The 14,768-nt window shown below is 45.0% G+C and overlaps 1 non-coding gene across 1 annotated transcript; it reads left to right on the top strand.

Annotated features, from left to right (window-relative positions):
* Positions 1-7,259: 7,259 nt before the first annotated feature.
* TRNAF-GAA (transfer RNA phenylalanine (anticodon GAA)) lies at positions 7,260-7,332 on the top strand. The gene has a single exon. It is a non-coding gene; the product is annotated as a tRNA-Phe (tRNA).
* The last annotated feature ends 7,436 nt before the right edge of the window (positions 7,333-14,768 follow it).

Raw genomic sequence — 14,768 nt, forward strand, 5'->3', positions numbered from 1 at the left:
AATCGCATTATTATCAAGATATGAATAAAGAGATTTCTCAGCACGTAGATGGTCGGAGATTTTGATGCTAAACGGGTAGGAATAATAGCAGGAAGTTGGGCAGGAAATGTGGAATAAGAGGGAGGAAAATGCTGCAGGAGAGGTGTACCTGGAGTCTGCAGAAAAAAAAAAAATAATAATAATAATAATAATTTGTTGTCAGTGGATCTGGAGGAGTTTAAACGGCGACATAAATGTAATAATATACTAGATACTAGTTGAAAAACTTGGATCATGAAAGTAGCACACACTTACACCCAAAACAAAAACAAAAAATTCAGAGAATGAGTAAAGACAGTTTGGCAATTTAGTTAAACTAAAGTTCATATGACGTGGAACAAACTAAATACCAGTACCAATAACATGGAGACAAAAGTCAAAACATTCGCCCACGAAAGCGTATCGCCCACCATCACTAAAAAACTAGATCAGTAATCCTCTGGCAATCTGAAGAATATCATCGCAGCATTGTCAAAAAAAAAAAAGAAAAAAAAAAATCTTAGGATTCTGCTGTTTACTCCTACCAAGTTAAATATCACCCTAGCATTCAAAAGCCTGAAGTCAGGGGTATTAGGTTGCTGAAGGTCATTGGGTATAACAGGCCTTTGAAAAAATTTCGAACAGTTAGCTTTTAAATAGCTGTCCTCTACAATGAGGGTACGATGCAAAATGGTGAATAATGGCAAGCTAGACGAAACTTGGAGGGTATAAATTCTTGCAAAATCCTCTGACAATCAGAGGCATATAATCGCTGCTTCGGCAAAATTATTAACCGACAAGCTAGATATCCCAGGATACAGTCCCCAAAGTTTGGATACAATATGCCCACTTGCTTGTGAGATATTTTGGTAACAGCCAGACACACACACACACACACACACACACACACACACACACACAGAAGCAGGCGATTACATCATCGCCTCGGTGGACGAGTGATGATTAAACCCCCTTATTATGCACGATCTCCCGTATCCCGAACAAAATTACCAAGTGGAAGTGACACAAAGAAAAAAAAAAGACGTAAGCGTACTGAATGGGTTAATTATATTTTTAACCTCGTCACAAAGGGACGTTTCCTCTACATTTAATATCGGCCGACAGTAGCAAAGGAAGAGGAAAAAGGGAACAAGATGTTGTCATACTTTTGGGGTTAAAGAGACAGATTACATGGCCAGGTGAAGCTGAATACAAGTGTAGCTCTACAGGACATCACCGACGCCAGTTTCAGGTGTGATGGTGGTATGGAGGAAAATTTAAGGACAATTCAGAAACAACACAGCAGCAAAACTAAAATACTACCGCCACACACACAAAAAAATTAAACATACTTTCCTTAGAGAAAAGTTTCCTCTAACGCATTTTCTTAAAATCGTATCATATACCAGTAAGTATACATTCTCCTATGAATATAATTCTGAAAAACAAATCCTGAAAACATTATTATATACTTTCCTATGAGAACATACTTTCTAACGATAATATACTTTTTTTTTTTAATTATTTTCTTGTGATTGAACATACTTTCCCTGGCAGCTGACCTTGAAACAAATTTGATGGACGGCTGGGAAAACTGCTGTTGTATATCTATGCTTATTTATCAACAAAACCAAGAAAATGAGGGAAAAAAGGAAAAAGAGGTTTAAGGAAAGGGACGGTATGGAAGCTACAATGACTAAACGACGACATGCAAGATGGTTGAAACTGCGATGTAGGGAAGGGCGTGCAGAGAGGTAAAGATCTGTTGAAAACTACATTCTTCTCCAATGCAATATTTCCGCACCTGTGTTCGAGAAGAAAAATACTTAAACTTTTTGCCATCATTGTCAGAGGTTTAATATTGCCATAAACCCCAGATTTTCAGTTACTCAATTTGCCTACTTAATTTAGCTTACTTCAGTTAATTAGTTTGGCTACGTAGGTCTTACTTTCTTTAAAAGCTAATCAGATTACTTCTCAGGCATGTCTTGATTTGCTTGAAATAATTTAGAAGTACCTCGAAGGCACTGATTGCTTTAACTTCTTGGGAGAGAGAGAGAGAGAGAGAGAGAAGAATTGAGAGGGAAGGAAAAGTTGGTGTAAAAAAAAAAATAGGGGAGAAGGAAATGAAACATGAGGCGAAAAAGGTGGAAAATTGGAGAAAGGATAAATAAAAGGTGGTAAAGAAAAAGTGAACGTGAAAGACAAGAGGAATAAGGGAAGAATGGAATAAAGACGAGATAAATAAGAAGCAACCGTGTGGCATAGAGGAAGAGAGGCTATAAGAAAGATAAAGAACCCGAACATGAAGAAAGAAAGGATGGAAAATCACATATTAAGATGATGCAGCTGATACTGTGAATTATTTATATATATACGTTGCATACACATATATCAAGAGAGAGTAAGAGGGGAGGGGGAGGGCATGGAGACACTTAGCGCGAGGAAGGAGTGCCTGGCCATCAGGTCTATGAGGGTGGGAGGCGTGGAGCAGAGAGAAAGGGGAAGGAGGGAGAGAAAAGAATGAAGAAAAAAAAGGACGTGTGTGAAGGGGGGAGAGAAAAAATATGGGAGAAAGGAAGGTTAGAGAAAAAAGATAAAGAGACGGAAGGTCTGGAGTGGAGGAAAGGGAAAAATGGAAAGAAAGGGGAAAGTGAAAAGGCAAAGGGAGAACAGACAGAAAAAGTGGGGAGGTAAATGAGAGAAGGGAGAAGTGAGGGAGGAAGGAGAATATGGGGAACAGAGAGAAGGGAGAGAAAAAGGGGGAAAATAAGAGGGAGAAATACGCATGGGAAGGCTGACGACAGCTGGAGTAAAAGACTGAGGCAGGATAACACCAGAAGAGGGAGAATTGGGGAGAAAGAGGGAGAAGGACAGAGAAAGAAGAGGTGGAAGGAAGACATAAAGAAATGAAAGAATAGGACAAGAATGAAGAGATGGAAGGGGAAATACTGGGGAAGGAAATAGGAGAAAGATCAACTAAAAAAGAGAGAGAGAAAAGAGGAAAAGAGGAAAAGAGGGCAAATGAAAAGAAGAAATGGGAAGGAGAGAGAGAGAGAGATAGAGAGAGAGAGAAATTCCGTCACATTTTCCGCCTTATGAGCCTTCCTCCTCCTCTTTTCTCATAAATCATGTCCACTAAATTTTCCTCTTAACTAACGTGATTATAACGAAAAAAGAAAGTCCAGCATAAACTTGGGAGAGCTTAAGGAATGGCCCCTCTCTCTCTCTCTCTCTCTCTCTCTCTCTCTCTCTCTCTCTCTTCCATTTCCTCCTTCGACCAGTCACTTCCCATTTTTCTCCATCGTTCCCCCAAGAGTCTCTCCCTTCTGGCTTAGCTCTCTCTCTCTCTCTCTCTCTCTCTCTCTCTCTCTCTCACACACACACACACACACACACAATATTATGCCCGTGACCTCATTCCTTCCTCCTCCTCTCCTCTGCCTTACCCCCTCCTTCCCTCTCTCTCAAACTCTCCCCCACTCATTCACCTCATCCTTCCTGTCCTTTCCCCTTCCTTTAATATTCTGTCTCATACCCTCCCTTCCTTCTCCCTTACCAGCTCACCCTCCTCATGATTCCTCCCTCTCTTCTCTCTCACTAACCTCCTGTCTCTTTCCCCTGCTCTCTCTACCTCCCTGTATTCAGTTCTTTCCTCTCTCCCTTTCTCTAACGCTATTCCTTTCCCTCTCCCTTCCTCCTTATCTTCTACTCTCTCCCTCTCCTTCCCTCTCTCCAACTCTCCTCTTCTCCCTCCCTTCTCTCTACAGCTCTCTACCTCTCCCCTCCCCCCTTACCGTCCTCCTTGTCTCCAGCTATCCTTCCCTTTCTCCCTTCTCTCCTTCCCTCCACCTCCTTACTTCTCTCCCTCTCTTTCTCTCTCCCTCCCTGTCTCCAACTTTCGTCCTTTCCCTCCTTCCCTCCTTTCTGTCTCCAACTGTTTTTCTCACACTTCCTCCGTCTCTCTCACCAATTCCCGCTCCCTCTCTCCCACTTCCTAATTATCCTTCATTCCTCCCTCTCTCCTTCTCTCCAGGGGCTCCTACCTGTCTGGGAACTCTCCTCCTTAACTCCTTCCTCCCTCCTCCACACACTTCCTTACCTCCCTTACGGCCCTTCCCCTTCCACACATTCTTCTTTCTTCCTCTCACTTTACTTCTTTAACTTCCTTCCCAGCTCTACCTCGTCGCCTATACTGCTTCCTCCTTTTCTTTCTCATTCTTTCCTCTATTATCTCTCCGATTTCTCTCTCCTCTCTTCCTTATCTCTTACTTTTTATCCTCTTAATTTTTTGCATTTATATCTCTTTTCTTGGTTAATCTTTCTTTTTTCTTTTCCTTTTTCTTCTTACATTCTTATTCTTATTTCTCGGATTTCTCACTGTGTCCTCTCCTCTGCCGCCTCTCTTTGATTTTTCCTTCTTTTTCTCTCCTTTTTGTTTCTCTCTCTCTCTCTCTCTCTCTCTCTCTCTCTACTTGCATCCTTATCTAATCACTTTCTTCCAGACCAACTATTGTTCCTAAACACTGCCTATCTGCATAACCACCGCCTACCCGCCTGAACACTACCTACCTGCCTAAACACTGTCTACCTGTCTAAACACTGCCTACCCGCCTAAACACTGCCTACCTGCCTAAACACTGCCTATCCGCCTAAACACTGCCTACCTGCCTAATCACTGCCTACCTTCCTAAGCACTGCCTACCTGCCTGAACACTGCCTACCTATATGAACACTACCTACCTTCCTAATCAATGCCTACCTGTCTAATCACTGCCAACCTGCCTAACCACTGCTACTTTCCCCATTACAACCGACCTACTCGATTTTTTATTTCACTTCCTGCCTGCCAATCAACCCCCTGCCTGTCCACCTGTGTGCATGTGTGCCATTCTACCAGTCTACCTGTCTATTTTCTCATCTACCTACAGTACATGTCACTGCCACACACCGCCGTATCTGCCTACCATCGTGCCTGCCTATATGCCACCCTACCACCCACCTCACACGCCTACCTACCTTCTACCCAACCTGCCTAACACCCATCCTGCCTACCAACCTACCACCCACCCTACTTGCCCACCTATCACCCTTCCTACCTGTCTACCCACCCCTCCCCTACCTGTCCACTTACCATCCACTCTGCCAGCCTGCCAACCACCATACCATTCTCCCTACTATCCACCCTGCCTGCCTGTCTACCACCCACCGTCTGCCTACCACCCACCCTGCCTGCCTACTTACCGACTGCCTTGTCTTCCTACCTACCACGCATCCTTCCTGCCTACCGACCACGCATGTTACTCTCTCAGTGTGTCTGCCTACTACCCGCCCTGCCAGCCTGCCTCCCACTTTGATTACCTATTATAATACCAGCCTGTCTGACTGCCTTCAACCCACCCTACCTACCCACCCTGCCAACCTACGTACAACCCACTTGGGGTGCGTATCACCCTACCTACCTACTTACCACCCACCCGAGCTGCCTACCACTCTACCTGCCTACCTACCGCCCACCCTGCCTGGCTGCCTGCCTGCCTGCCTGCCTGCCTGGTTCTCTGCGGCGTGGCAAGATTTACAAGGAACATAAAAGCGAAGTTATAACAGTAGCGGCCCCCACCTTAAAAGGGATAGGAAGATATGGGACGCAAGGAGAGAGAGAGAGAGAGAGAGAGAGAGAGAGAGAGAGTAGTCGAGTGAAGGACAGAAGGGGGGAGGAATGAATGAGGTGAACAAAGACGCTAGAAGAGAAGGGGAAAGGGAAAAGGAGAGGAGAGGAGCGAGAGGAGAGGAAAGGAAATGTGACTAGAGGTATCACATGGAAAGGAGAGGAGAGGAGAGGAGAGGAGAGGAGAGGAGAGGTGAGGAGAGAAGAGAGGAGACGAGGGGAGAAAAGACGAGAGGAGATTAGGAGAAATGAGAGGGGAGGAGAGAAAAGGAGACAGGAGAGGACGATAGGAGAAAGTTTAAGAAAGGATGAAAGAATGGGTAAGGCATATAAGTATTGAAATTAAAAAAAAATAAGGAAATGAGGGTAAGAGCGAGGAATAGAGAAGTGTGAAAGAGTAAGAACGAAGGCTTGTGGGTGGAGTGGAGAAAAGAGTGAGGGAGGCGGTGCGGTAAGAACACAGAGGAAGAGAGAGGGAAGGGGCGGGAGGGACATCATGAAAGAAAGGAAAGATGTAATGGAGCGAGAATGAAGGCCAATGGGTGAAGGAGGGAAGGTAGTGAAGGAATGGGTATGTGATGAAAGAAGACCCGGGAAAAGCAATAAGTAAAGTGGAGACGGGAGCTTTGTCAAGGGAAGGGAATGAAGGACATGGGAAGGGAGTGAAGAATGGAGTGAAGGGAGAGGTATGGGAGGAAAAGACAGTAACAGAGTGGGAATGGGAGAAGAGTGAAAAAACTGATGAATAAAAGATGGTAAATGTCCGAAAGCATAAGCAGGCGAAGAGAGAAAACAAAGAGACAGGAAAGTAGAATACAAGACAGTCTCTTCTATCCAATAAAACATGGGCTAAAATTGCCATATATTTATACTGAGTGCTGAACTGTAACAAGAGTTTAGCACTAGAATGCACTGCTAGTCACGAAAGTGTTATGGAATGAATGTAGTGTCGTAGCACTGCCATATTCTGCCACTGTTATAACAAGAATTGTTAGGCTACAGAAGACAATTATATACATTTATTTTTACTTTTCTCACTTTAACCAGGTGTAAAACTGTCTTCCATCCTGATTCCTGAACTGGTACCGTACAAGAGATTAACAACAGAATATGATGCTGGTTCTATATTGTCTTTTCTGTCACTGAGCCAGGGGAAACAGATTAGAAGAGAACGAAAATCTCGGTCAAGTTAAGGTGAATCAAGTATACTGCAGTAACTGAGTTGAGGAAGGGAAACAACTTGTCCCGTCCAATGTAAATAACTGAATTAGACCGTCTGGCAACAGGCAGAACAGAGTATGAATGCAGTTCTTGGACTGAAGACGTTAAAGATGAAAGAAGATGAACCGTCTCATGATCGAGACAACTCGAGTATTCTATTCCAGCTAACACCAGATTATTTTATGCAGGTTAGAGCAAGCTATTTAAGCCTGAATGTTAACAGTAGTACCATTAAGCTCATTTTGGCTGGGGCAATGTTAATATTCTATTACAGATAACGCCAAACGACTTAACTCATATAATACGGTAGTGAGTCATAGGAATCTATGATTTTACAACAGTCCTTCCAGTAGCCTAGATAGCTCAGCTGGGAGAGCGTTAGACTGAAGATCTAAAGGTCCCCGGTTCGATCCCGGGTCTGGGCAGTATAAAGTTTTGTTAGTGGACTGAGACGAAGTCATGCTAACGGTCATTTACTACGAATAGGTCAGAAACCAAGAGGCGGATCGAATTATTCCCTAACAAGTGGTTTATTTAAAATCAAGTAATGCTACTTGAGTCGTAAGGCAGTCGCTTACCTTTCACTGATCTGGATTACTATAACCCAGATTCCAGCCCCTACACCAAGCGTGGGGTATTAGTGAAATGCTTTAATAATAATAATAATAATAATAATAATAATATTCGAACCATCCATCATCCAATCCTACATTGCCCCATGAGGAGCGTAGAAGCCCGGGGCTAGGCAGTTGGTACCGACATTTAAGATAAGAGTGACCAGCCTCACTCATCCCTGAGTGGCATTCCATGAGCAATCAACCCCAACCACCCCTTGGATATAAACCTTCACCGACTCAATCCGATTGGAGCGCAATAATTACCCACTAAACCACCAGGCGCCAAAATTTGGTTATATGGTTACCACCCAGTGTAGCAAATGGTTTCCTGGTGTTAATAATAAAAATAATAATAACTGCTACTCCTCACCCTGCTCTAGGGTGGGAAAGGAGGTCCGGATGATGATGATGATGATGATAATGATGATGATTATAAACTTATTAAGGGAAGTAAAATGAAGAAGCATTAGAGTAAAAACAATATTATACCATATCTTCAAAAAGACCTGTCCTTGGCCAGGAAGGGAAAGAGCAGAAAGTAAGAGGTGGGAAGGGAACAGGAGTTACGGAAAGGGAAGGAGAAGAAAAAGAGCAGAAGAGGAAAGGAAAGAGGTATGAAAAGAAGAAGGGATGGAAGTAAAGGAAGCAGGATGACAGAAGAGAGGGGGTGGGGAAGGATAATGGGAAAGAGGGGTGGGTGAAATGAGGAATGATATAAAAAGTGTACAAGAGCACAACAGGAGTGCAAAACAATACAATGGAAAACAAGAACCAACAGGTGAAGTGATCCTGTCAAGCCAGTTTGTTACACTGGACACTGGCTATGTTATCTGTTATATGTGGCTATGCTATGAACAGAAAATAATAACACTGATCAGAAGGATGGTTGGAGAAATAATGGAGGGAGAGAGGAAAAGGATGGTGTGTAGGGTAGAAAGCTAGCGACAACGATAAATGGTGAAGGATCAGCAATGGTGAGGTTGGAATACTAAACAATTGAGACCTAGAATTACATGGGCGTCGGAGGGACGGTGACAAGGCTGTAACGGGGAAGGGGAAAAGACCACAGTATGAGGAGAGGGGAAGTGAGAGGAAAGTCAGAGTGTGAGAAGGTGGAAGGTGGGAAGGTCCGAGAGTGAAAAGGAAAATATATATATCGAAAGAGGAAAGGTAGTGACACAGATGATGGAGGGGAGGAAAGACTGAGAGAGGGTTATTGGCTAGGAGGCAGGGAGGCCGGAGGATGTTTACGAGGAGAGGTATACACATCAATGGAGGGGGAAGGATGAGGAAGATGGAGGAAAGGGATGTATTGAAAGAAAGTGGAGGGGGAGGACAGGGAGATGGAAAGGGAGAATATCTGAGGGGATGGTGTTCACTAGACCGTAGGAAAGGAACAAGAAGCAGGAAACAAGGAAAAGGAGAAAAAACAGAGGAAGTAAAGTAAGTGGATACGAGGAAAGTTGGTGAGAAAGAAATTCGCGAGTTTAGTGGAAAGGAAAGCTAGAAAAGATCGAGAGGAATATACTCAGTGGACAGGAAATATAGAAAAGTACAAGGAAAGAGAGAGGGGAGTAGGGGAAAAGGAAGAACAGCGGATGGACAGAGGAAACGTATGACAGAAAGATATGAACGAGAAAAGTGAATGTCTCATGGCTGTGAGGATGGTCCTCGGTGGAGAGAGGAATCGAAAAAGGTACTGGGAGAGAGGGTGAGGAAAAGGCACTAATGGATGTGGCGAAAGAAAATGTGAGGGAAAAGGAAATTCATATAAGACGGAATGGGAGACAGGAAAGACAAAGGTTGGAACAGAGGGAAGAGAAAGGAATAAAAGAAACAACTTAAGTGAGGGAGACGGGATAATGGTGTTATAGGAATGAAGACATACAAAGGAAGGAAGCAAGGCGACAACGGGAGGGGAAAAGAGAAATGGTAAGTTAGAAAGAGGGAGGAAAAAAAAAAAACAGAGGAGAGGAGAAGAGAAAGGTAAAGAGGAAACTTGCATGGAAAGATGGACAGAAGACTAAAAGAAGGGAGGGGAGAAGGACGAAGGGAGATGTGACAGGAAGTGGGATGAATGCTGGAAAAGGGAAGAGGGTAGAAGGAAAATGAGAAAGATGAGGGAAGAGAGAAAGGTGCAAAGAGGGAGAGAGGGTAGGCGATGAAGCGAGAGGGAAGGTGTGAAGGGAGAATTAGGGAGGTAGAAGCGGAAAGAAAGGGAGATGGTGGAAAAAAAGAGGATGGAGTGGAAAGAAGGCATGAGGAAGAGAAAGACAGGGGGGAGAGAACGGAAGGGAGGAAAACAGGCCTGATATGGGAATGAATGAGGTGATTGGAGCCCAGAGGGAGACATAAAGGGGAGAAAGAATGAGGAGGGTAGAATGGAGGGAAGGTTGATGGAGGGGGAGGATGGTAAGACGCTCCTACCCTCCTCCTAACCCTCCTGTAACTTGTATGGAGGAAAGCGTGCTACGGTACTGAGGTATAAGGTAGAAAGAGGGACGGAGGGAGGGAGAGGGAGGGAGAGAAGAGACATCACTACAAGGTGTGTGTGTGTGTGTGTGTGTGTGTGTGTGTGTGTGTGTGTGTGTGTGTGTGTGTGTGTGTGTGTGTGTGTGTGTGTGTGTGTGTGTGTGTGTGTGTGTGTGTGTGTGTGTGTGTGTGTGTGTGTGTGTGTGTGTGTGTGTGTGTGTGTGTGTGTGTGTGTGTGTGTGTGTGTGTGTGTGTGTGTGTGTGTGTGTGTGTGTGTGTGTGTGTGTGTGTGTGTGTGTGTGTGTGTGTGTGTGTGTGTGTGTGTGTGTGTGTGTGTGTGTGTGTGTGTGTGTGTGTGTGTGTGTGTGTGTGTGTGTGTGTGTGTGTGTGTGTGTGTGTGTGTGTGTGTGTGTGTGTGTGTGTGTGTGTGTGTGTGTGTGTGTGTGTGTGTGTGTGTGTGTGTGTGTGTGTGTGTGTGTGTGTGTGTGTGTGTGTGTGTGTGTGTGTGTGTGTGTGTGTGTGTGTGTGTGTGTGTGTGTGTGTGTGTGTGTGTGTGTGTGTGTGTGTGTGTGTGTGTGTGTGTGTGTGTGTGTGTGTGTGTGTGTGTGTGTGTGTGTGTGTGTAAACTGTTGGTGAAACCTAGGGAATTATTTCACGAGTTGTGACACCTGCCTGATCAGAGAAAAGAGGCGCCTAAGGTGTGACGTCACGGGTACTGGCACATCCCACTGGTTGGTCAGAGTACTGGTCGGGGCTTAGGACAGTGACAGCACAAGTTCTGGCATCCCTAATTAGCTGACAGCTTAGTGGGAAACAGTGCAGGAAACTTGCCCTGGAGTTCACGTTGACTAACCACCCCAACGTGAAGTACCTCCCTACCAGTGCTGAAAGCCACCCCAGACCTAGCGCTTGTCTGCCTAACACACTGCACTGGGTGACTGGGATGGATGGTAAACACACGTTGCTCTCATATACTCTATAATGACCCAGTAAAAACATACAGCCTAAATACTAGAAATGAAAGATGCAAGCAAGCAAGCAGACATGAAAGACGAAGCAGACAAAACATTACAATCATATTTCTTCCCTTCCTCCCTTCTATCCTGCATTAAAACTTCACCCCGCTGCTTGCTTCATCATTAGCGTATTGGCTTAACTACGGTACTTTTACCAGGGAGTCTGGGTTCTCGCTGTATTTATGTGCAGGGCGACACACAAATGGCACCAAAATCCCTACTGTTCTTCCTGCAGCAAGCGAGGGTGAGAGTACAGTGTGTGTGCTCCTGCCGGAGATTTACGGTAGGGTAAAAGCAGAGAATGTTGCTGATCTGTGACATAAAATCACTTTCAGTTTCTGCACGAAGGGAGGCAGTAAGTCAGTAAAGGTTTTATTCTACATATACGTGAAATCTTGCTTGCTTTGACCTAGACTTACGATATATTCTCCTGCATCAAGGCTGCTGATCCTTTGAGCCCGAGAAAGTACTTTTTATTTTATTTTGGCTAACGGCAGACGAATTTAATCACCTGACGAGAGATCCCTCGAAGGGAGAAAGTTATAAACAATCCCTAGATTAACCTCTAGACCCCGTGAACGTAATTTCTGTATTCCAAAATGGCTGGCACTTGTCACGAAGAAGTAATACAGAATAGGATGTAAAACCTAAGTATTCTCTTATTTACCCAAAGAGCTGCGACATGACATTACATTAGAATACGAGTATGATGCTAGTTAAGAAGACGTGCAAGTGAAAGGGTGTAAAGCAACAATATATATTAGATTATTCTGCCACTGAGCTACGGGAAATAGGCTACAGTGCGACAAAAATCCACTACATTAAGGAGGACCAGTTACCGGTACAGTCCGTTCTACAGTTACAATGTGACATGTAGACTTTACTTCCTTAAGGACACTCATTTAATAAACACATGCACACAGTCAAACACAGGAAAAATGACACGTGTATTTGCAAACATATAACAAAAAATATTTCCACACACACACACACACACACACACACACGTACATACACCCATACATCAAACCAAACATGGGATAAATGAATGATGCATATTCAAACACTTCACACATCATCACACACTAACATCTCCATACTACAAAAGTGTTTCCAAACGTACCGAAAAAAACACAAAACAAAACAAACACCAGTACACCTTAACAAACATGGGGTAAATCACACGTGTATTTACAGCGAATTCCATTTACTAATCCACACTCATCCTGCTAAAGTGTGTAAAACTCAATTAAGTATTTCTTTCATCAATAAAATCTCTCTCTCTCATACACGGACACACACACAAACGCACATAGTAGCAAAGAAATATAAACAACCGCCTCAATGACACACACACACACACACACACACACACACACACACACACACACAGCACCCGGGGCCTCAGCTATGAAAACAACGCCGGGAACAAAATGAACACATCAAAAACTTGTTAACACGACCAAAACAATTTGTGCGTTTGTTAAGGAATAATACTGCTACAACACCAGAGGCAATGGAACGAGTGTGTGTGTGTGTGTGTGTGTGTGTGTGTGTGTGTGTGTGTGTGTGTGTGTGTGTGTGTGTGTGTGTGTAAATGTCAAACGGCTGCTATGAGGGAGAAAGATTTTATTATTATTATTATTATTATTATTGCTTTTTTTTTTTTTTTTTGAGGGGGGGATGGAATAGTGGGTGGATGGGAGAAGGGACTAGGGTGTGTGGGAGGCAGGAGGGAGGGAGGTGTGTGGGAAGGAGGAAGGGAGGGAGGGAGATAATGTGTGAAGGAGGAGGGAGGAAGGAGGGGTGGTAGGAGGGAGGAGAGGAGGAAGGTGTGTGAAAGGGGAGGAGGAATACTGAGGAAGGAAGGAAGTGAAAGTATAAATACACGTAACAAAGATGAATGCATGAGGAGTGAGGGAGGAATAAAGATGGAGTCAAAAGCGAAGGACGTGAGGAAGGACTGAAGGAAAAATATGAGAGAGAGAGAGAGAGAGAGAGAGAGAGAGAGAGAGAGAGAGAGAGAGAGAGAGAGAGAGAGAGAGAGAGAGAGAGAGAGAGAGAGAGAGAGAGAGAGAGAGAGAGGAAAAAAGATGGGAAATGTAAGAGAGTCAGGTAAGAATGAGTGAAGCTGACATAAAACTATGGCAAAAGTTATATGACCGATGAGAGAATAACACAAGAAGAGAATGAACGTGAGAGGGTGAAGGGAAAATGAGTAGAGGAGATAAGGGATGAGAAAGAACAGAGGAGGAACACAAGAATGATAAGAGAGCAGGATGAAAGAAAGCAGAGGAAAAAAAATAAACAAGAGGAGATAAGGGATGAGAGAGAAAAGGAGAAACAGAATGACAGGAGGGTTAAATGGCAGAAGGTGGAGAGAAAATGTGGCAGAGGAGACAAGGGATGGAATGGAACAGGAAAAGGTACGAGAGAGTAGAGGCAGGAAATGGGAGTAATGGGAGGGGGAGAGGTGAGTGTGAGGTGAGATAGGAGGCACGAAGATGGGTAAGGCAGCAGAAGTGAGTGTGGGTGTGGCAACGGAGACGGGCAGGGAAAATATAGGGTGAGGCAGGATGGTGTGAGAGGGGGTGAGGTGTGGGTATGAAGAGAGATGAGGTAATGGGAGGAAAAAGGGGTGAGGTGGAGGAAGGAAGCGAGGGATTAAGTATGGGAGAGAGAGGAGAGGAGAGGAGAGGAGAGAGGAGGGGAGAGGGAAGGGGAGGGGAGGGACGAGAAGTAGGAGGGGTAAGGGAGAGTTGGAAGAAGTAGTCGTGTGAGGCAAGGGATAGAAAGGTGAGATATAATTAGGACCAGGGAGACGGGAGGGGATAAAAGGAGGGGGGAGGGGAGCGAGAGAGGAAAGGGAGAGAGAGAAAGAAGAGAGACAGGGGGGCAAGGGAGGGATGAGAGAGACATGGTTGGTGGGGAAGGTGGGTAGAAAAGGTGAGACACGGAAGAGACAAATACCAGAACAGATACACAGAGACAGAACGAGTAAGGTGTGGGTAACAGGCAGATGGGACAGAGAATGGAAGAAAGGGGGGAGGGAGCGGGGGAGGCGAAGGTAGGGAGAGAGAGGGTGACGAAGAGCGGGAGAGAGGAAGGAGTGACACTGAGATGAAACATTGATGTGGAAGGGAGAGAAGTAGGCAGAAAGGATGAGACAATTGGGATGACGAATGAGAGAGAGGAAGCTGAGAGAAGGAGAGGTGTGGTAGGTGAGAGGAGGGGGGTGAGGCAGGAGGATGGGTGAGGAAGGAGGAATAAAGTATGGGAGAGAGAGAGAGAGACTGGAGGAGCGAGGTAAAGGATGAAGACAGAAAAAGGGAAGAAGGGGTAAGAAAGGGGGAAGAAGTAGGCAGGAGGGGTGAGGGAAAGGTACAGTAGGGGGGTTGCCAGGCAGTGGAGGTGGGTGAGGAGGAAAAGGGGTGAGGGTCAGGCTGGCTGGATGGATGGAGTGGTAAAAACGCATTAACCCGCCAACGATTGGTTTTATATTGGATAACAGACTATGAATCCTGCCCAGGCTAAATTGAGCACAGCGGGTCTGAGTGGTGCAGCTGGGGAGTGGGGGTATGAGAGTGTGTGAGAATGAAGGAGTGGGAACGTGTGGGTGTTGGAACATGAGTGTGGGAAAATGGTGTGTGGGGGGAAAAAAGGGGGTAAGGGAAAATGGGGGTTTAAGGTGTGGGGGAGTGGGGTGTATAAGGCTGGGAGAAGTGGTATAAGAAAGTGAGGAGTGGGTAAGTAGGA

This window comes from Coenobita brevimanus, chromosome 58, assembly GCF_032717465.1.
Source record: "Coenobita brevimanus isolate Jiangsu-jjx chromosome 58, ASM3271746v2, whole genome shotgun sequence".
NCBI classification, from domain to species: Eukaryota; Metazoa; Arthropoda; class Malacostraca; order Decapoda; family Coenobitidae; genus Coenobita; species Coenobita brevimanus.